This window comes from Amphiura filiformis, unplaced genomic scaffold, assembly GCF_039555335.1.
Source record: "Amphiura filiformis unplaced genomic scaffold, Afil_fr2py scaffold_24, whole genome shotgun sequence".
Lineage (NCBI taxonomy): Eukaryota > Metazoa > Echinodermata > Ophiuroidea > Amphilepidida > Amphiuridae > Amphiura > Amphiura filiformis.
The window spans coordinates 505,229-527,672 of record NW_027305488.1 but is presented as its reverse complement, the minus strand read 5'-3'; the positions used below and the strand labels follow the sequence as shown (position 1 = coordinate 527,672).

Sequence of the window (22,444 nt, the reverse complement as noted above, 5' to 3'; positions counted from 1 at the left end):
GTTTTTGACTTGAATTTGTTTTTAAGCTACAGCATGTAGTTTTTACTGTTTGATTTTATATTTTGTTGTCTGTCCCGAGTTATGTGAGCAAAGGAATTCCTCGATCTGAGAGTTGCTTTGAGAGCACTCAAATCGATGAAATGTCCAGTTTGAGAGTCTCTCAAATCCAGGAAAACCCTCATTTGAGAGTACTCACAGATCGAAGAATTGTCCAATATGAGAGTCTCTCAAATCCATAAAATAGCTCGTTTGAGAGTTACTCTCAAATCGAGGAATTCTGCCAAATGAGAGTGATAGCGCCCTCACCATATCTGGCGACAATTCATACGAGCTGCATTTATGAAAAACAACGAGACGATTTCCGTATTTTTTATTTAAAGTTCAAATAAAAAAATATCATATCAATTTATAATTACTCCTCAAGCCGAAGTTACCAGGTAAAATTAAATTGTATCATGATCACGGACGGTGTAGTACTATTGTCAAAAAGGAAGAAAAAGAATGCGGTTTCTTTATCGCAAGTTCCGTGTTTCAACAACCAAAGCCAAGCCCAAGGCGTTAGCATGTAACTTGTACATGTTGTAAGCTTACTGAATGACTGACTCACTCTGCAATGCCAATGGCCAATGCTCTGCCGATGAGAACCCAACGACGACGTAAGTTCCAATATTTTTATGATCTAATTGAGTACTAATTCATAAATAATTATGCAAAGTGAACCCAAACAGTAAAAATGTTATCCCATATCGAACAATTAAATATCAACTTTTAAGGCCAAATAAAAAATAAAACATGTTTCACGTCCCCTCCCGCTTCCTTTTTTGAGGTTTCTTCAATTTTATTTTTATTTTTGAAATTCAGTTATAACTTTTCAAAAAATATGTCTAGGAAGTAGAGATGCTTTCTATAGCCTTGCTAATATACAAGAAACACTTTTATAAGGTTTTGTGAGAGTTAGAGGGGGCCTATCTCTCAGAATAACAAATAAAAAGAGGCCTCCTCCTTTTTCCAGGCATTATTGTATATGCTAAAACAGCTCTAATTATGGGTATTTACACCTATTTTGCGATAAAAAATAAAAAGCCCCCTCTTCCTCCTTTTTTTCAAAAACCCGGACGTGAAACATGTTTTTTATTTTACTTGGCCTAATATCTTTCTTTAATTTTTACAATAACACTTCATTTCGTGATCCTGAGTGCTAGCCTAGCATCTTCTAAGCTAAGTTATGATATTTTTCAGTAGATATCCATGAAAAAAGCTTATTCCCAAAAGTTTTGTTGATTCCGATTTTGCGTTTGCGAGTTAAACATGATTAGGCCCTTCGCACTTGATTATTTATAGTTTCCTGTTAAAGATTTTGAAAAAGGGACGAGGTGACTTTTAATTATTAATTATTAATTATCTTTTATTTTCTTTATTTAGTTTGAACTATTACAAGCAACTATTGACTCGTTTTGACTAGGGCGGGCATTTAATTATTTCACAACTATATTTGATTTTATAAATAAGTGAAGGTGGAGTTGTACTCTTTGTTCATTCATCATTATTGTTGATATTATTAAAGTTAGAAAATGGCAAGTAAAAGTTGTTGAAAGTTATTTTAAAGGAGAAAATTAGAAATAAAGATAAAATAATTAATTTTTTTGAGATTTTCAATTTTGGACGCGGGCGGTAAACAGGAAACTAATAATCAAGTGCGAAGGGCCTTATGTGTATTACACTGCTCATGGCATAGGCCACTGTTGTAATTTCGTTCTGGTATACCAGAACGAAATTCAAATTTGCTATAGCCAAAATAACAATTTCTCGATCATGAGAGGATGTACCTTCTGTGTCAGCGTACTTTTCATAGAATAACACAATCGCGCGACCTGCATGACCGAATCTTGACCTTGCCTAGCAACGATCGTGTGATTGGTCAATTCTCAAAAGCTGTGTTTGCGCCCGTAAGCGCCCGGTATTTATGTAATACGCCAAGCGGAAATAACTAGGTGCGTACCAAGTTGGCTCTCATGATCGAGAATTTAATATTTTGGCTATAATTAAGCTAATTAATCTGCAAGAAATATTCGGTACATAAACATTATGTAGTTAGAGGTATCCAGTGGTATAAAAATCTCAACTTTTTTGAGAGAAGTGGGGATGAGGCTGTGCGTGGATCACAAAATGAGGATGTGTGATCCCCCAGCACAGCATCATCCCCCAAAAAAAAAAAAAAAAAGTTGAGATTTATATATCACTGGAAACCTCTGGTTACATTTATGTTTATTACCGGGTATGTACAAAATATTTCTTGCAGATTAATTCGTTTAGCAAAGATATCTTGAAATTTGAATTTCGTTCTGGTATTCCAGAACAAAATTACAACACATTGTCTATGGAGCAGTATATACACGTAATCATGCATAATCGGAATCAACTGAAATTTTGGGAATAATAAGCTTTTTTCATGGATATCTACTGGAAAATGTCGTAAAAAGAGGATGCTAGGATCACGAAATCGGAAATACTCCTTTAATGCTTAGGCCCTTCACAATTGATTCTGAGTTTACTGTTCATGATTTTAAAAATAGGACAAGGTGACTTTTAATTATTAATTATCTATTATTTTCTTTATTTAGTAGGCCTATCACAACTAATTATCAACCCGTTTTGACGGGAGTCAGCATTTAATTATTTTATTAATATGCTTACTTTTACACATAGTATATTAAGTGCAGTTATGCTGTTTGTTTATTCATCATTATTGTTGATATATGATTCATGTTAGAAAGTAGCAAGTAAAAGTCATTAAAAGTTATTTTTTTTTTTTTTTTTTCAAAAATTAAAATAATATAATTAAATATAAATTTAGCAATTTTGTTGTGTCCGAGGGCTAAGATGGAACAGCTAAACCCTGGCAAAAACAACCAATGAGATGAAGCGATCTATGATCGTGACGTCATGCCGACCAAGAAATTAAATAATTATTGTAATTTGTAAACTCGCCCCAAAGCTCGTTACTTTTGCAGACAGCTTAAAACAAGAAAAGTGTGTCGTGCCTGTAATAATTTGTCATTTACATTGAAGTACGGTATCAGTATCACACTACATTGTACACAAAGAACCCTGACAAAGAAAATGTGTGAGCTTTACTTCCTTTTTACAGGCTCCCGGTTTTATAGTCATGATCAGTGCAAGCTTAAATCTTCAATATAAATAAAATGATATTTCTGTGTACAAAAAAATGTAATTATTCAAATGAATCAAATGATGCTTCTGAAATTTGCCATTCTGAACTTGCTCGAGAAGTCTAGTCACAAATTTGCTCACCAATTAGGTTCACATTTGAGGCTAGAGAGTAGAGATCATTGCATTCAAAATCGAGTCAGATTCACTGAAGCATGACACCACTCACACCGCAGCCGATCGCGACACAACAAGTGGGTGTTTGTTTTTATCATACCACTAAGGTAAACATCAAAGAACACCGCTAACCTAATATATTTTCGTATCTTGTCAGTGAGTGCGTATTTTACGCTTTATATCTACAGTGAGAGCGTATTTACAAGGCCGATATGCGTGTACTGGGCGAGGTAAGCGTATAAAGGCGAATCAGCGTAAACCGGCGCGTAAAATGCACGCAACCTGTAATACGCGGAACAGTCATCTATTTTTGTAATATTTTTCCTATTTAGCAGGAATTAAAATGTTTAAAAACGTAATTATTTCAATATTTAGAATGACTTAGTGGTATGATAAATTCATTATTAGGTTCAGCGTCGGTTTGGTACGGGAAATTATTGTGCGCTCAGTGTCATACTGGGTTCAGCCTTCAGCTTCACCCAGTATGACACATCGCGCACGATAATTTCCCGTACCATACCTCCGCTTCACCTAATAACTAATAATATTATTATTTATTGTTCAGTGGTGATTTTACACAGCAGTTTTACTAATTTATTCTTGTTATGTTGTCTTTTGCAGACTTGCCGGTTATATGATGCATCTACATGTGTTGTCGCAGACTGTGATTCTTCTACTGGACACCTTCTCAGCACCTAGATGTTATTGTGAAGAAGCTTCTCTTCAAGAGTCCAACATGAGGCAACCAAGGAGCTATATTTACATGTTTGTGTGGCCATGGTAAATACATATTATCGGTACCAGTATTTCGGTGTTTTTTTTTCAGTTTCTTCATTTATTATCCTGCCTGAATGACATTGTCAGATGTAAATCACCTTCCCATATTATGTTGTACTAGGTGGTTACCCGTATTTGGCGGTTCTCGGCTGTCGCGATTACCTGGCTGGTAACTGTACCCACCACGTTTCATGCCCATTTGACAGTTTTTAGTAATTTGACCTTGGATGACCCCAAAATGACCTTCCAAAAATTTGACTCTAAAAGGTGACTGTACGCACCAAGTTTCATGCGCATACAACATTTTTTTACTAATTTGACCTCAGATGACCCCGGATGACCCCAAAATGACCTTCCAAAAATTTGACTATAAAAGTTGACTGTACCCACCAAGTTTCATGCCCATACGATAGTTTTTACGAATTTGACCTCATATGACCCCTGGATGACCTCGGGTGATCTTGGCCCATTAACTGAAACAAACATGTTCTGTCTGGGGTCCAGATGCACCCAACCACCAAGTTTGATGGGAACGTGCGACCCCTAGTCTCTGAGAAAATAGGCGGAAAACAGTTTTTACTAATTTGACCTCAGATGACCCCTGGGTGACCTTGACCCACTAATCAATACAAACTTGTTCTGTCCTAGGTCAAGATGCACCTACCCACCAAGTTTCATGCCCATATGACAGTTTTTACAAAATTGACCCCTAGATGACCTCTGGTGACCTTGACCCACTAACCAATACAAACTTATTCTGTACCGGGTCAAGACGCACCCACCCGTCAAGTTTGAGGAACGTGCGACCCCCAGTTTCTGAGAAAAACAGTTTTTACTAATTTGACCCCTGGATGACCTTGGGTGACCTTGACCCACTAACCAATATAAACTTGTTCTTCCTCATACCAAGCTGCACCCACCCACCAAGTTTGAGGAACGCGCGACCCCCAGTCGCCGAGAAAAGAGGCGGACAGACAAACACACAAACAAACAGACAGAGTCTGGTGAATTATAGTAAGATACAAGTCATTCCGACAGGATAATAAAAGAAGTGGAAATACAAGTGTAATTTTTCACATATTCAAAAAGGTTTGAAAATCACAGACAACCGATTATGTAGCAGGAAACACTTGTATTTTTAACAATGTTATGTTGCCCCAATAAATTTCAAGACAAATCACAAATGCGATATACCTCAAAAATACAGTTATACTGTATAATGTAGGCATCAAATTTACATGCATATATATCCCTTACCCAACATGAATACTATTATAGTCTTCAAATACTCTTCAAATAATATTCGAAGAGTATTATACTGGTGTTATACCATTCAACACCATTCAAGCTGAAATACTATTCGATTCAGTTATCTCGAATAGTGTTGAATAGTATCATGTACTAGTTGAAGGGTATTATAGTATTCAATATACCCTTACCCAACATGAATGCAATTACAGTCTTCAAATACTCTTCAAATACTATTCAGGAAGTAGAAATAATTATAGGTCATGGCCAGGTCAAACTATTTCAAATCTAAAATGGCAGTTATGAGTGGAAGTGCACTGGCTGCATGCTTAGAGGAAATATTGGGATTTTTTCATCATTTTGGGTATTGTACATTGTATGTACATGTTTAAATGGTTTGTGTGAACTTATAATGTGCTGTAATCATCAGGTAAGTCATTTGGACCTTCAGCTGTGCACAAAAAAAGGAGTAAAAATGTAAACTTATAGTACGGTACCTATGTATTCCACATACATTTCCAATTTTGCAGTTTGCACATACAAAACCATGGTCCTTGTTATTGTTTTCATACAATCATGCAAGCATGCATACTTACCCAACATGAATACTATTATAGTCTTCAAATACTCTTCAAATAATATTCGAAGAGTATTATACTGGTGTTATACCATTCAACACCATTCAAGCTGAAATACTATTCGATTCAGTTATCTCGAATAGTGTTGAATAGTATCATGTACTAGTTGAAGGGTATTATAGTATTCAATATACCCTTACCCAACATGAATGCAATTACAGTCTTCAAATACTCTTCAAATACTATTCAGGAAGTAGAAATAATTATAGGTCATGGCCAGGTCAAACTATTTCAAATCTAAAATGGCAGTTATGAGTGGAAGTGCACTGGCTGCATGCTTAGAGGAAATATTGGGATTTTTCATCATCATTTTGGGTATTGTACATTGTATGTACATGTTTAAATGGTTTGTGTGAACTTATAATGTGCTGTAATCATCAGGTAAGTCATTTGGACCTTCAGCTGTGCACAAAAAAAGGAGTAAAAATGTAAACTTATAGTACGGTACCTATGTATTCCACATACATTTCCAATTTTGCAGTTTGCACATACAAAACCATGGTCCTTGTTATTGTTTTCATACAATCATGCAAGCATGCATATATGAGGACTTGCATGCAGTCATTCATTTGATTGATAATTTAAGTTTAGTGTTTAATTGCTAGATCAAATGTTAAAGAATGTGATCTGATTCAACATAAATATAATCCATGATTATTCAATTAAGGGATGACACTTACATGCATGATGCAGTGTGTGGCACCTGTCAATTGCAATCCCCATACCCGGGATGCAGGCAATAGCAGGGACTTAGCCTGGAATGTAACCACTTTATATTTATTTTGGTCACCACACTACCGGGACATAGCCGGGACTTATATGGGGATCGATGTAATATGCATAGAAAGGGTCGGGATCTACCCAGGATGTTATTAAAGAGTACTCGACGGTGCAGGGTCGTAAGTGGGGGAAACGCTGATCTGTATACCCATTTACCTGGGCATTTTACCAGGGGAATCTAGGTTCTTTGATATTATTATTTGAGTCTCAGATTCATTCACGTTTTGTGATCTATTCCGGTGGTTGCTCCGGGATCATGGGGCAGGCCGGCCGTCCGACTTGCCTGGATGTACAAGAAAATATTGGCTGCCCCGCCAGGACTTAGCTGGGACGGTTTCCAAAATTACGTCCTCGCTAGTAGCCCCGGGAGGCAGGGACTGCAAATAACAGAGCCTGCATTAACCCTAACCGAATTATAAGCAGGGGCTTTTTGGCGAGGGGAAAGGAAATGTAGTAAGAAAGGAGAGAAAACTTTTTTATCAGGTGCGGAATCACGGACCTCTTGGGTGCTGCAGACAAGCACGCGACAGGGATGATGGATCACTAATTGCCAGAGGAGTTTACCTTGGCCGGCCAAGTTTTCTGTGCCCAGGGCCGTGTCCATATGTGTGCTCGCATGATGACGCAATTGCATCACAATCAGTTGATTGTTGATGTTGGGAATGCCCTGGCTGATGTGGTAGCCTTTGTTAATCTTCAGATCTACACATTCAACTGCCTGCAACAATCTTCAATCAAAATCCTTCCGAATACTATTCATATAGCCTTCGGATACTATTCATCGTATAGCCTTCCAATACTATTCAGTATAGCCTTCAAATAGTCTTCAACTCATTTGCATATTTCGGCTCTATAGAAGACTATGCGAAGACTAAATAGTATTTGAAGACTATTATATAATATTCGAATACTATTTGCTGTATTCAACTCCATTGTAATGATTTGAAGGCTATTATATTTATAATATTCAAACAGCAATCGAAGGCTATAATATGAAAGACTATGTGAAGGTTATTTGAAGGGTATGTATTTAGGTAATATGAGGACTTGCATGCAGTCATTCATTTGATTGATAATTTAAGTTTAGTGTTTAATTGCTAGATCAAATGTTAAAGAATGTGATCTGATTCAACATAAATATAATCCATGATTATTCAATTAAGGGATGACACTTACATGCATGATGCAGTGTGTGGCACCTGTCAATTGCAATCCCCATACCCCGGGATGCAGGCAATAGCAGGGACTTAGCCGCGGGAATGTAACCACTTTATATTTATTTTGGTCACCACACTACCGGGACATAGCCGGGACTTATATGGGGATCGATGTAATATGCATAGAAAGGGTCGGGATCTACCCAGGATGTTATTAAAGAGTACTCGACGGTGCAGGGTCGTAAGTGGGGAAGCAGCTGATCTGTATACCCATTTACCTGGGCATTTTACCAGGGGGAATCTAGGTTCTTTGATATTATTATTTGAGTCTCAGATTCATTCACGTTTTGTGATCTATTCCGGTGGTTGCTCCGGGATCATGCATGGGGCAGGCCGGCCGTCCGACTTGCCTGGGGATGTAAAATATTGACTGCCCCGCCAGAACTTAGCTGGGACGGTTTCCAAAATTACGCCCTCGCTAGTAGCCCGGGAGGCAGGGACTGCAAATAACAGAGCCTGCATTAACCCTAACCGAATTATAAGCAGGGGCTTTTTGGCGAGGGAAAGGAAATGTAGTAAGAAAGGAGAAAACTTTTTATCAGGTGCGGAATCACGGACCTCTTGGGTGCTGCAGACAAGCACGCGACAGGGATGATGGATCACTAATTGCCAGAGGAGTTTACCTTGGCCGGCCAAGTTTTCTGTGCCCAGGGCCGTGTCCATATGTGTGCTCGCATGATGACGCAATTGCATCACAATCAGTTGATTGTTGATGTTGGGAATGCCCTGGCTGATGTGGTAGCCTTTGTTAATCTTCAGATCTACACATTCAACTGCCTGCAACAATCTTCAATCAAAATCCTTCCGAATACTATTATTATAGCCTTCGGATACTATTCATCGATATAGCCTTCCAATACTATTCAGTATAGCCTTCAAATAGTCTTCAACTCATTTGCATATTTCGGCTCTATAGAAGACTATGCGAAGACTAAATAGTATTTGAAGACTATTATATAATATTCGAATACTATTTGCTGTATTCAACTCCATTGTAATGATTTGAAGGCTATTATATTTATAATATTCAAACAGCAATCGAAGGCTATAATATGAAAGACTATGTGAAGGTTATTTGAAGGGTATGTATTTAGGTAAGGGATATTATATTATCAGAACTGACATCAAATTTATAATCTAAAATATTCTGAACTGATAATGTAATAAACACTTAAATGTGTATATAATACATGTTAATGATTTCTAAAATACATTTTGTCATATTCAGTTTTTTAGTGGCTTTTTAGTTTGACCTTTTCATTGTTTCTCAGCTGATCTATTTCTGTATTAATTTTGCTGAAAATATAAAATTGTAATTTTGTATGTCTGGTCATTTTCAAAATCAATGTTGTGAACTTCAAAAACTAAACATTTAAATTGTTTAAATCTGATCTTACTATAATGCTTCCCTGACTTTTGTTTCCATTCCAAAATGTTTTATATACTTTGGACTTAAACTTGGGAAATAATGAAGCTGGAAAAGGGCATGTTCTCTTCCATTACTCTGCCCTTAAAGTCATATTTTCGTAATTGTACAATATTTTGAAAAAACCTTTTACACTGTCAATAAGTAATACAGAACTAAACATGATGTTATTTAATTTTTCAATTAATCCACAAATATTTGGATTTAATTCACTACCGGTAATGTGTGTAAATTCCAAATTCGCAAGACATTTTAAGGAGACACTGCACAAACGCTAAAGGGTTACCTTCCAGTGCAAGTGTGAATGTACAAACGAATGAACAAACTGAAGGACACAAGTACCGGTACTGCTTGAGCTGGCTTTGTCACTGAAAATACCAGAAAACAAGTCACATTTATGATGAATTAATTATTATGCCAAACAAATGAGGTAAAACAAAGAAAATTGCTATTTCATTCTATGAGTGCCAACAATGCGTGTATTATAGCTCACCAACCTTATACAAAACCATGCCTAACTCAATTTAGCAACAAAATTGAGCATTTGCACCAATGTCTTGAATTGGTTGATGATTGTATTCATATAGTTATTAAATTTAAGAAGACTTAAGGTAAAGGTAAACATTCTAAATTTTTTTTTTTTTTGATTGACAGATGATATGTGCCATACAAGCTATGGAGAAGTGTTCCGCATTATATTGGATCGGGAAAGGGAGACAAGACAAAGTCTATTATCATCATCAAAGAGGTTAGTACACCTGGTATCACATACCATATTCCCTTGTTTCAAGTGAACTTCTGTGAATTGTGTGCATTTTTGTACTGCTGACTGAAACAAAAAAATCTCAAACAGTGCATGTACAGTTAAATGCAATTTTGTGTGATACACACAAAATACACTGTAAAATATGCACGATAAATGCGCATGTATCGTCGCATCATACAAGTTGAATCCACGCAGAGCACCACAAACTTCCGACAATCATGCAAGATGCTAACTGCTGCTTGTCCGAGAATTTTTTGTATAACAATATATAATATATTTAGTATAAACTGGGCAAAATCCCTAAAATTAATACCATATTGAGGTTTTTTTAGCTAGTTATTTGCTATGCAATATTTCTTCACTAAAGTGTTACTATAAAATTCTCCAATAAAGTGTTACTATTTAAATGTGACCCCTGGGCCTCATGGAAGAACATATGATACCTTAAAACATCCACTGAATGAGTAATCCAGGCAAAAGAAGAAAGAAAACAAACAAAACAAAAACTATCTAGATGCACATGTCAAATCAGAAAGTGACTTCGAGCTTTTTGATAACTTAGACATGGACCAAACTGTGAATCAGGTGTCCTTTGCTCTCCTCTCTTCTCTCCTTCCTTTTCTTTGCCCACTCTATCCTCCCACTGTACAAGTTAATATCTTTTGCTCTGAAGTCTTTTAAGACTTAAAAGTTAATCAATTAATATTTAAAATATAATGTTGCAAGATAATAAAAAACGAGATTTATTTAATTCAGGCCTCGAAATAAGAAACATCCAAGGGTCCTCTGGACCCTTGCCTTTGAAATTTCAAGGGTTCTCACCAATTTTCAAGGGTCCGACCCCGGACCCTTGCCTTTGAAATTTCAAGAGAGAGAATTAGCTACGGCGATCACAGTATGTACACTGTAAATTGGCCAGAACACATGGAACGCGTTCATTAATGTAACGGTTTTTTAACACATGACACGTGTTCAACTTATTTAGAGAACACTAGTGTTAATGTAGAGAACACAGGTGTTATTACCTCAGAACACTAGTGTAACATGTTCTAATCCTTTAAACTCTGGTGTTCAAAATTACTATCTATGAACACCTCGGACACATGAAAGAAATGTAACGGTTTTTAACACATGACACGTGTTCAAACATTGATTTTCAGAATGCTGGTGTTCAACCTTTATTTATACATTTTCAAAATCTCATTACTCGACAATAAACAAATGCATGGTACATTTGTTGTAGTATAAACAAGATAATGGCGGTGTTCGAAGAATTCGATGAAATCAGAGAGTTTTCACCTAAAGGCAAGCCCAAGGCTCGAACCCTCGCCGATCGTATCTCCCGGCTGACAGCGCAACGCATTAATCGCTCGGCCATGTAGTCACCCTCCTGTGTCTCTCCGATGCTTGTTCATCGCTGTCAACAGATATGCTACCGCGTGACTCTAATACGGGCTCCGAGTCGCTCCCAAAGTTGCCCTGAATTTCATTCTTCTCTAAATCCTTCGAATTTACTCTCAATATCATCCCATTTGTCTTGAAAAAGACAGTTTGGAATAGCGTTTCCCGGGAGCGTTTCCACGTTGCATCGCCATTGTTGTTGTTGTTGTTACTTATATCCCTCCTTCAAAGGCGCACCGTGTATTTCTCGCTGACACGTCGCAGCTCTCCAACGCCTCTATCTGCTCATGCGTTCCATTTTTGAACACCAGTATTCAATATAATCATTCAGAACACTTGTGACACGTCTGATCAATATTATGTGTTCTACATTATACTAAAAGAACACTAATGTGCAAGGCTTATCATATTTTCAAATACACTAGTGTTCTAAAGAGACAATTATGAACACCTCGGACGCGTCTGAGAAGCGTCATGTGTTCGGGAACATTTGCAGTGTACATTGTAGAAAATTGAAAACCCGGGTTGAAAACTTGAAGGGAAAGAAAAATGAAGTGTACCCCAGGGAGCGGGATGTATCACGTGAACCAGATTTTCCTGTGGAACAAAAAAACTAGGATTTTCTGATCTTTGCTTGGTTCAATTTTTACGGGTCACGCGGACCCGTACTGTAGGAAATTTTGGTCCGCGCCTACTTTCATGGGTATTTGGCGCAAGGGCGGGCTTTTATTTGAAAGCGCTGATTTAATTCCTATAACCTGGTTTTAAATATTTAGGCTACACATGAATTATAATGATTCCTTTTGTGTTTTTATGACAGGATGTGTCAAATATCAACGCTGCATTGAAGAGTGGTGAGCTGCCTCATCTTGTAATATTCAACGAAACCAACTACATTGTAGGAGATGGTGTGAACATACAGTGTATGGATAGCTCTGCAGGTGCCTTTCTCCAACTGATTGCCTTGTAAATGTATTTGTGTATATTCTCAGTTACCCAGGTATAAAAAATATCAAATAATTTAAATCTAGTCAACTGGAAATCTAGACAAAAATAGTAAGTCCAGTTGACTATATTTAAATTGTCAACTTGATATCTTGTTTTATGTGTTTCAATTTGAGTACCTGTAACCTGTTGTGTACTGCTGGGGACAGGGGAGTGATAACCCTCTGAAAAAAATCAACATTGAACTTGAATAGCCTTGTGTGCATTTTTGCCTGAAATATGTGTAGTGTAAAATATACAAATTTTGCATGCTTTGTGTCACCTGACTAAGAAAGCGTCACTGAAAATTACCTATAATTTAGGGTTATAATATTGAGAAACCAAAACTTTGCATGATGATAAATTCCTCAACAAAAAAAAAAAAAAATGGGTTCTCATTATTTATAGTCCTAAATCAAGATACAATTTTCTACTTTTATTAGTCAATTGCACACAAAGCATGTGGTATTTAACAGTATTGCTGGCAAAAATTGCACTGGGCTATGGAAGAACAAATTGAACATCATGAACAATGTCATACTTTTTTAATGGGGTGATTGTGTCCCTGCATGTACCCGACTGTCTAACATTCATCCCACCAATGGTTGATTTAAGTGACAATTACCAATAATTACAGAACAGTTTTCGAAATGGATTCAAAATTTTATGTCAGACATTTAGGCTGTGTTAACCTTAAGATATACTGGGGTTTTTTTTGTAACTTAACTGTTCATGCAAGATGTATTTTTAGAAGTTTCTAGATTTCAAAAAGTGTATCAAAAACAAATTTTGAGTTTCCAGTGTTTTTGAAAACTATATAATTGAGCCTATACCGGTATATAAACTATAAAAAGTCTGATGTTTTTATGGTCTCAAAATCAATGTTTTTACCCCCCCCCCAGTATTTTTGGATTGCTTCTCCATTTACATTTCAATTGTAAACATCTTAAAGAAAACAACTAACCCCCCTTAAATAATGGCCATTATTAAAAAACAGGCTATTGAATTACAAATCTGTAAAATACGTTGGAAGCAGAATTTATTTCTGTGCATTTTAACACCTCATTTGATACGATAGCCCAGAAAACAACTGAATACCTGAGTGGAAGAAGAGCCCAACTCCATCAACACTTTCTTTGAGATACTAACAAAAAACACACTATTTGGAAAAGTTTTAAGAGATAGACTGTTTTTGAGTACTGGTACATGAACATAAACTGGCCTCAAAAAGAAACTTATAATTTTTTACAAGGTCATATCTTAAAATCCTCTGCATAAAAATGAACAAAAATTGCACACAGGATTACTTCAATAGTCTACTCTAAACACATGTCAGTAACCAAGCAGTTGTCCAACTGACACAACAGCAAAATGCACTGACATGGAACACCTTCCTGGACCAAAATTCACATCCCAACAGATTTCTTTTGTTGGGTTCCAATTATTCGCCTGTACATGCACATAAATTACACACAGGATAACTTAAATACTCTACTCTAAACACACTTCAGTAACCAAGCAGTTGTCCAACTGACACATCCGGAACAGCTTCCGGGATCACATTCACAGGCGAATAATTGGAACCCAACAAAGGAAATCTGTTGGGATGTGAATTTTGGTCCAGAAAGGTATTCCATGTCAGTGCATTTTGCTGTTGTGTCAGTTGAACAACTGCTTGGTTACTGACATGTGTTTAGAGTAGAGTATTGAAGTAATCCTGTGTGCAATTTTTGTTCATTTTTATGGAGAGGATTTTAAGATATGACCATGTGAAAAATTATAAGTTTCTTTTTGAGGCCAGTTTACATTATAACATACCTTCAAAATGATATATGTTGCAATGACAACGGTACAGGTCTTCTAAGATATGATAAACTCATTTTGGTAAAATGGAGTTGAGTCCTTCTTCCACTCAGGTATTCAATTAAACACAGGTCAATTTAATGTAGTGAGGTCCAGATTTGAAAATTGCACTTGTAAAAACAACAATGCAAAAACACTCTGGGATATCTTTACAGAGATTTCCATCCATTATATTGAATACAAATCAATAGAATTTACTGCAACTTTCAAATCTTGGGTTACATTGATTTAAATGTATGCCATGACGTCAATATTTAGATAATTGCTACAAATGAGGTGTTAAAATGTGCAGAAATAAACAAATTTTACAGATTTGTAATACAATTGCCCATTTTTGAGTAATGGCTGTTATTTAAGGGGAGGGGGTAGTTACTTTTGTGAGATATTTATATATTTACTATAGCTTGCATGAATAATTAAGAAGTTTTGGCAACTCACAATTACAGTATTTCTGAGAGGTAGACTTGCCAAAACATTATAAAAACTGTTTAGCAATTAAACACATTCATTTATCACTCTGTAACATGTTTATTAGGTAAACAATGTGTAAATTGCTAAACATTTGTGTTTATATCATCCATCAATTTTATGTATTTGTATTAAAATGTTTAATAAGTCATATAGAAAGAAAAAATGTGTTTAAATAAGTCAAACATTTTTTTCAATGAACGTTGATACTGAAATAGCTAAATATTTAAAGTGTTTAGAGTATATACACCAATGTGTGTACTTTGTACATGTGTTTAATTTCAACTGTATTTTCAACATTGTGTTTAGTATTGGTAAAGTAAATACCTTGCTGTGTTTAAAAATTGTTACAGCCTGATAAACACTTACATGTACATGTGTTTAATTAATAAATGCAATGTGTGTTTATTTTAATAAACAAAGTGTTGATAACTTAAACAGAATGTTTGGTTTAGTGTCTATTTGTGTCTGAGTGCAGTGTTCGTGATATTAAACATGTTTAACACTGCAACACTAAATGTGTTTATCCATTACGCAGAGTGTGTAGGTTGTAAACACACCATGGACGAAATAAACACATTTGTGTTTTAAAAGTGTTACACCTTCATATCTGGGGTGATTAAATAAGTGCTTAAAACCTAAACGTTTGGATTTACATTGTAGGTGTTTGCTAGAAGTATATGATGTGCATGTATAAAAGGCTAAAAGCTATAGTTTAAAATTAAATCAATGCCCCTATATTATCGCACTCTTGTCATCACTTTGTAAACATGTTTAAATGTGAAACATGTTTGAGTTTGAGGGTTAATGTTTATAGACCTTCGAATGAATGAAGAAACAAACAAACATGGTTTTCCTATTCATTCTGCCTTCAAACAGATAATTAGCCCGATTTTATATGAAAAGAAAGGAAGAAAAAACAAATGAAAGAAAGAAAATCAGTTCAAAACGTTTGGACAGTATTTATTTTGGGACATTATAGCACATCAGACATATCGAATTGCATTCTGAATGCGAAGAATGTCATTCTGATATCAAATAATTTTGATTTTTGAAATTCGCAATTTAATACACATTTTATGGCAAATCATTAAAATTGATATTTTGATATTTAACAGTACTTGAAGTAAACTTTATAAATCTGATGATTTATACTTAAAGTGTATGTAGGTGGGATGAAAAGCCGACGATCAATTGAAAATTTTGACCTTTCAGTATTGAAGATATGGATTTTTTCCCAAAACACCAAAACAAATTAGGTCTTTTTGGGAAAAAAATCCATATCTTCAATATGAAAGGTCAAAATTTTCAATTGACCGTCGGCTTTTCCTCCCTGCTACATACACTTTAAGAATATATCATTCGATTTATATAATTTACTTCGAGGACTATTATATATCAAAATTTGAAAAATATCAAATTTTTATAATTTGTCATAAAATTTGTATTATATTGTGATTTTTAAAAATGAAAATTATTTGATATCAGAAAGACATGCTTCAGTATTCAGAATGCAATTCGATAGGTCTGAGGTGCTCTCATGTCCCACAAAAATACTGTCGAAACTCAATAAACGCTCATTTTGGATCCCTTAAGGAATTTCCGGAAATCTGAACTTAAGGGCTGGGGTATGAACGTTTGGACAGTATTTATTTTGGGACAATAGAGCACATCAGACATATCGAATTGCATTCTGAATATGAAGAATGTCATTCTGATATCAAATAATTTTGATTTTTTGAAATTCGCAATTTAATACACATTTTATGGCAAATCATTAAAATTGATATTTTTGATATTTAACAGTACTTGAAGTAAACTTTATAAATCTGATGATTTATACTTAAAGTGTATGTAGGTGGGATGAAAAGCCGACGATCAATTGAAAATTTTGACCTTTCGTATTGAAGATATGGATTTTTTTCCCCAAAACACCAAAACAAATTAGGTCTTTTTGGGAAAAAAATCCATATCTTCAATATGAAAGGTCAAAAGTTTCAATTGACCGTCGGCTTTTCCTCCCTGCTACATACACTTTAAGAATATATCATTAGATTTAAATAATTTACTTAAAGGAATGTTATATATAAAATATTTGAAAAATATTAGCTTTTTATAAGTTGTGATAACTTTTATATTATATTGTGATTTTTAAAAAATGAAAATTATTTGATATCAGAAAGACATGCTTCAGTATTCAGAATGCAATTCGATAGGTCTGAGGTGCTCTCATGTCCCACAAAAAATACTGTCGAAAGCATAATAAACGCTCATTTTGGATCCCTTAAAATGAATATAAAATTTTAGGAAAATGATTTTTGATGTCTAATATATAGTAGCCTTGAATGTTCTTTAACTATTATAACCAAATATAAATATATTATTTTTTAATTTGAAAAAGAAAGTCATCTTAGTTTATGTAAGAAATAGGTGCTGCTATTATTTGTGTCGACAGCCTGACCATGCACACGGCATAAAACCGATCCACTATTAATGCTTCCTAATCTGGGTGTTTGATATACCTAGATATGGACGGATGATGTTTGATATACCTAGATATGGACGGATGACATGTTTGAATGCTGAACATGTTTGAGTATATTGAGGGATAGTGTTTATAGACAAAAACATGCTAAAAAGACAAAGCAATGTTTTGTTAAAATTAAAAGAAAGTTACTGAAAGAGAGAAAGAAATATATTATATTTTTTAATTTGAAAAAGAAAGTCATCTTACTTTATTTAAGAAATAGGTGCTATTATTTGTGTCGACAGCCTGACCATGCACACGGCATAAAACCGATCCACTATTAATGCTTCCAAATCTGGGTGTTTGATATACCTAGATATGGACGGATGATGCTCTTTCACCCGAAGACCCCTTATTTTTGGGTGGGTGCGGCGTGACCTACTTTTTCACATGCCGCAGTGTTGAGAAAATATTCGTGCCGGTTATATCCCAAACACCCACAGAGGTGATAGTTTACGGCGAGTTTTGTAATTATTACTTGATTTTGATATGTAAGTAATACGATAAAGTCGTCATAGGCAGTAATGTGCTTGTATTAAAAAAAAAAAAAAAAATAATTATTTAAGTAATAGAAATACTATTTGGAAATTGCAGCAAGATTTGCAGATGTTTTTATTTGAACAGTACCAGTTCACCAGTTTTGCTAGTTTTCCTAATCTTTGGGCTAAATTAATAGCCTTCGTGAAGGTCATATATATCATTTTATACTGATAGCTTCGGCATGTACTTTTACAGCTTGTATGTGCATTGTGTTCAGTGTGTACATAGGCTATTTACTTTTCAAATCTTGTGACAAATAATGCTTGGTGATGCTTGTATAAGGTATTATAGGACAGTTATGTTAATCATAATAAAGTTACAAAGTTAAAAAATAATATCGAAATATTGTAAAATCAAACATTTCCCCTCATAAGTTGCAATACAACATATTGAGGAAATTGATATGACAGATTTTTAAACTTTGATATGGAAAGATACCCCAGCCCTGTTGTCTCACCAGAGAAGATGAGCAGAAGTCTTTCTATCTGATGATAAAAAAACTCTAGGTATGATTACGAAAATGTTTTAAATAACTATTATCTACAAAAGTTTTATAACCATGTTTTATATAAAATGTTAACATAAAAGCGTCTTGTGTTATGATGTGAAGGGTTAATATAAAAACAGGGAAAATCTGTTCCAACTGACCAGCAGAGAACAAAGAATAAGCAATAGATCAGATTAAAATCAGGGAAAATATGACACAACCTCCAATGGGGGAATAACAAACGTATAAACGTATCAAGCTAAAAACTCTTTTAACATTGTTTATACGTTTTGTGTTATTCCCCTATTGGAAATCGATGTTGTGTCATATTTTCCGTTTTTAATTGTGAACTTGACTTACTCATTCTTTCATTTCTCTTGACAATTTTTCAGTTGCCCACCCTATTCCTTTTAAAGGAATTTTTATTCCATTTGATCTGTCACCCAAAGACCCTTGCCAGTTCAATTTGAACAGCAACTTGGTTTATCACTGATTTTGCTGCTTATTTTGAAAAATGAAGACATTTGAAGCCATTTAGAACTAGAAATTCGATTTTCGAGGGTTGTGTGGCGCTGTTTCGGTTCTCACCCAAAGATTCCATTTAAAAAAAGGTTATGTTCTCACCCAATGACACCGATGATATTTTTTACATTTTGCTCTCACCGAATGCTTAAAACCATGCTCTCACCCAATGACCCCATATTTTTTACATTTTGCTCTCACGGAAGTGCCTACACCTATATCCATTTCAAATTGAAGTGAATCCCCAGGATTCTTCCACTCCAATGTTCAGCTGAATTATGACTATGAGTCGATCAGAGTCAATTTGTTTCAGCTCACCCTATGACCGTTAAAGATGGTCAAGATCCTAAAATGGGTTCAGTATAGGGTCAGATGCTAAATATTGGGACGGTCTTTTGGAGCAGAGTGTTGTAACAGTAGGGTATTGGGTGCAAAAATATGCATTTTTGGGAGGAATGACAAGGCATTATGGGGTCGGGGATTGCATGAATCTCATAATATTAGAGCATTAATTGCCTGTTTGGAGGAGAACAAGAAAAATATGGTGCTGGGGAATCTTGGGAAGGCACTAGTAAAATATGAGGTCTCATACGGTGGGGTAAACGGGCCAAAAACAAAAAACATAGGCCTACATACACAAAACAAAAACAAAAACAAAACAAAAACAGGGGGGTTTTAGGGGTGCGCATGTAGGCCTATTTATTGTGGTACAATAATGGGCTAAAATTATCAATTTGTCATTACAATGACATTCTGAAAAAAGAAAGAAACAAATACAGAACAAAGAAAGAGATCCGATCTATTTCTTGTGTCTATTTAAGTGCAAAGAGAACAAATATCTAGCTCATTTGACAAAGATTGTTTGCTCGTCCATCATGTCATTTTGTTTTCTCAAAAGTGACCAGCATACCCGCCAGCATACCAACTTCGGTCTGCAAAGGACAGAGGCGCGATCTGATGACGCTTCAGTGTTAACAATGCACTCAAATTCAGAAATCAAATATTTAGAGTTATATTATGCAGAAGAATGAAACTTGAAAGAGTGAAAGTCCGAAAATCTACATGCGAATTCCAAAACGACTGCAACGGAAGTCTATGAACAAATTAGGCAACTCGGGATTAAGGACATAGGCACGATCTGACGCCTCAATTCTGGTTAACAATGCATTATTTTGTTTGTATAAACTCCTTTCTTAAATTTCTCAAATTCGGAAATCAAATATTTCATCAAGGGTGGAATGACAAAAGACCGAAAAACCACATGCGAATTCCAAAACGACTGCAACGGAAGTCTATGAAAAAAAATAATTATGATAAAAATGATCGGTTTTTTGTTTGTTTTTGTTTTTAATGTTATTTTTGCATGTGTAGCTTATACAATGCTTCTAACATTCAATGTTTGAAATTAGATGCAATAAATTTTCTTAATGCCTACCGGTATTATTTATACTATAAGCCTCTCCCTAATAATATCATTATTTTCTAATAAATACACGCCGCAATGATACCAGTATTCATTTTTATGATAGGCCGATATCGTAAACACCAAAGAAAGCTTGGTCAAATCACACGGGCGAAATAATAAACGACTACAACAGAAGCCACATTGAACAAAAATTCAAATTAAAGTATCTTAAAGTTGAACTGAAAAATGCTCTGAAAACCATGAAAACTTTGCACCTAATTATTTTGAAATTTAATGTTTACTCGCGAGTCGCGATATGCTTTATTTAATACAGACCATTGATGGGGGGCATATCCGGGAGCAACGATCCGTAGTCGTGCACTTCCTCCTCTAAAATCAATAACCCATTGAATCTGCAATACTCTCATATCGGTGATTTAACCGATTTGAGAGACTCTCAAATCGATGATTTAGCCGATTTGAGAGACTCTCAGATCGATGTTTTAGCGCATCTGAGAGACTCTCAAATCAATGATTTGGCCTATTTGTGTGCTCTCCTCTTTACTCTCAGATCGTGGAATTCTACCTCGTTAGCTACCTGCTGTCCCTGAAGACTGGAAGAGCAGTTGTACATGTGTCTGCTTGAAATATTGATTTTTTTTGTCTGTTTTGCGTTGTTTGTCTGCTGATTTTGTACTTTTGTACACAAATTGTTTTCCTGAAACTTCTGTGGGCTGATGTCATAAGGATCATTGCATTGGGCTATTCCAGATAAAACATGCACCCCCCCTATAGAGGGCAACGGAAATCCAGATTTTTTGGTGGTCTTTGGGGCTCGGAATTCCAGCCTATTCTACTTATGCTGTTCCAAATTCCAGCCTATTTTGCCTATGCTGGCGCAAAAGTTCCAGATTTTTCCACCGTTTTGTTAGTCTGAAGGCATAGAGGGTTTTGGAATTCCAGGTTTATTGTGTTTATCCTTGGTTGGATTTCCAGACTTTTTTGCCTCTGGTCAACAAAATTTCCAGATTTTTCCACCATTTTGTTAGTCTGAAGGCATAGAGGGTTTTGGAATTCCAGGTTTATTGTGTTTATCCTTGGTTGGATTTCCAGACTTTTTTTTTTTTTTTCAACAAAATAATCCACATTTTTGTCCATTGAGGTGCTGGAATTCCAGATTGTTTTATTAATAATTTGTCGGGATTTCCAGCCTTTTGTGCAATCAGGAATTCCATTCTCTTCCAGTTCAATGCAATTTGTCATTATGTATACGCATATGTATGTTGGTGGGGGTTCTCCCATCACCCACAAGTTGGTGGTGGGTACTAGTTATAATCATCATGATTGACAGCCCAAGTGATGACCATGACAACCAACTTTCTTGTTGAGTAAGCCCTAATTATTAATAGGAAAGAAAAAGAGCTAGGTACATCAACTTGACGGGAACAAGTCGCAGGGTGGCGAATCAGACCCCTCCCCTGCTCAGTTGACAGATATGTTGTGACAAAATTTACAATTTGCATCTCCCTTTTGGTCTATTTTAGACCAAAATTAACCCTAGTTTGGCCCATTTAGTATTAAATGCCAAATTTGCTGCTTAAGCAGCAGCAACTCGATAAAGCCATTCAGTGGCGTAGCCAGGGGCAGGGGGGACAGCTTCCCCCCTTTGAAAAGTCTTACCCCCCACCTGTGGGATGGGGGCCACCCGACATTTAAGACTTTTTGTGTTTCTGACCAAATTGACATTAATATTTTGCCATTTTAACCTAAAAAAAGTGCCAATTTTTTAAGGCGCTTAGCGTGACTTTATTCCATTTTTGTACCATATTTCACCAGTTTAGCTTCAATATGCCAAAAGTTTTGGCGCGCTTCACGCGCATTTGTAACATTAACTGATTTTGTCGCCAAAAGGTGCCCCCTTAAAATTTGTCTTGTCAGTTGAAAGACATATACACCCTGTATGGAATACATTACTTTAGTCTCTCACACAGGGGGTGTAGATTTCAAATGAAGTCAACCCCCCCCAAAAAAAAAAACCGGTTGCCCTGAA

General features: G+C 35.6%; 1 long non-coding RNA gene across 1 annotated transcript; it reads left to right on the top strand.

The window, feature by feature from the left end:
- Positions 1–419: 419 nt before the first annotated feature.
- On the top strand, positions 420–15,374 carry LOC140143624 (uncharacterized). The gene is made up of 4 exons (XR_011857779.1): positions 420–656; positions 3,967–4,125; positions 10,086–10,179; positions 12,419–15,374. It is a non-coding gene; the product is annotated as an uncharacterized lncRNA (long non-coding RNA).
- The last annotated feature ends 7,070 nt before the right edge of the window (positions 15,375–22,444 follow it).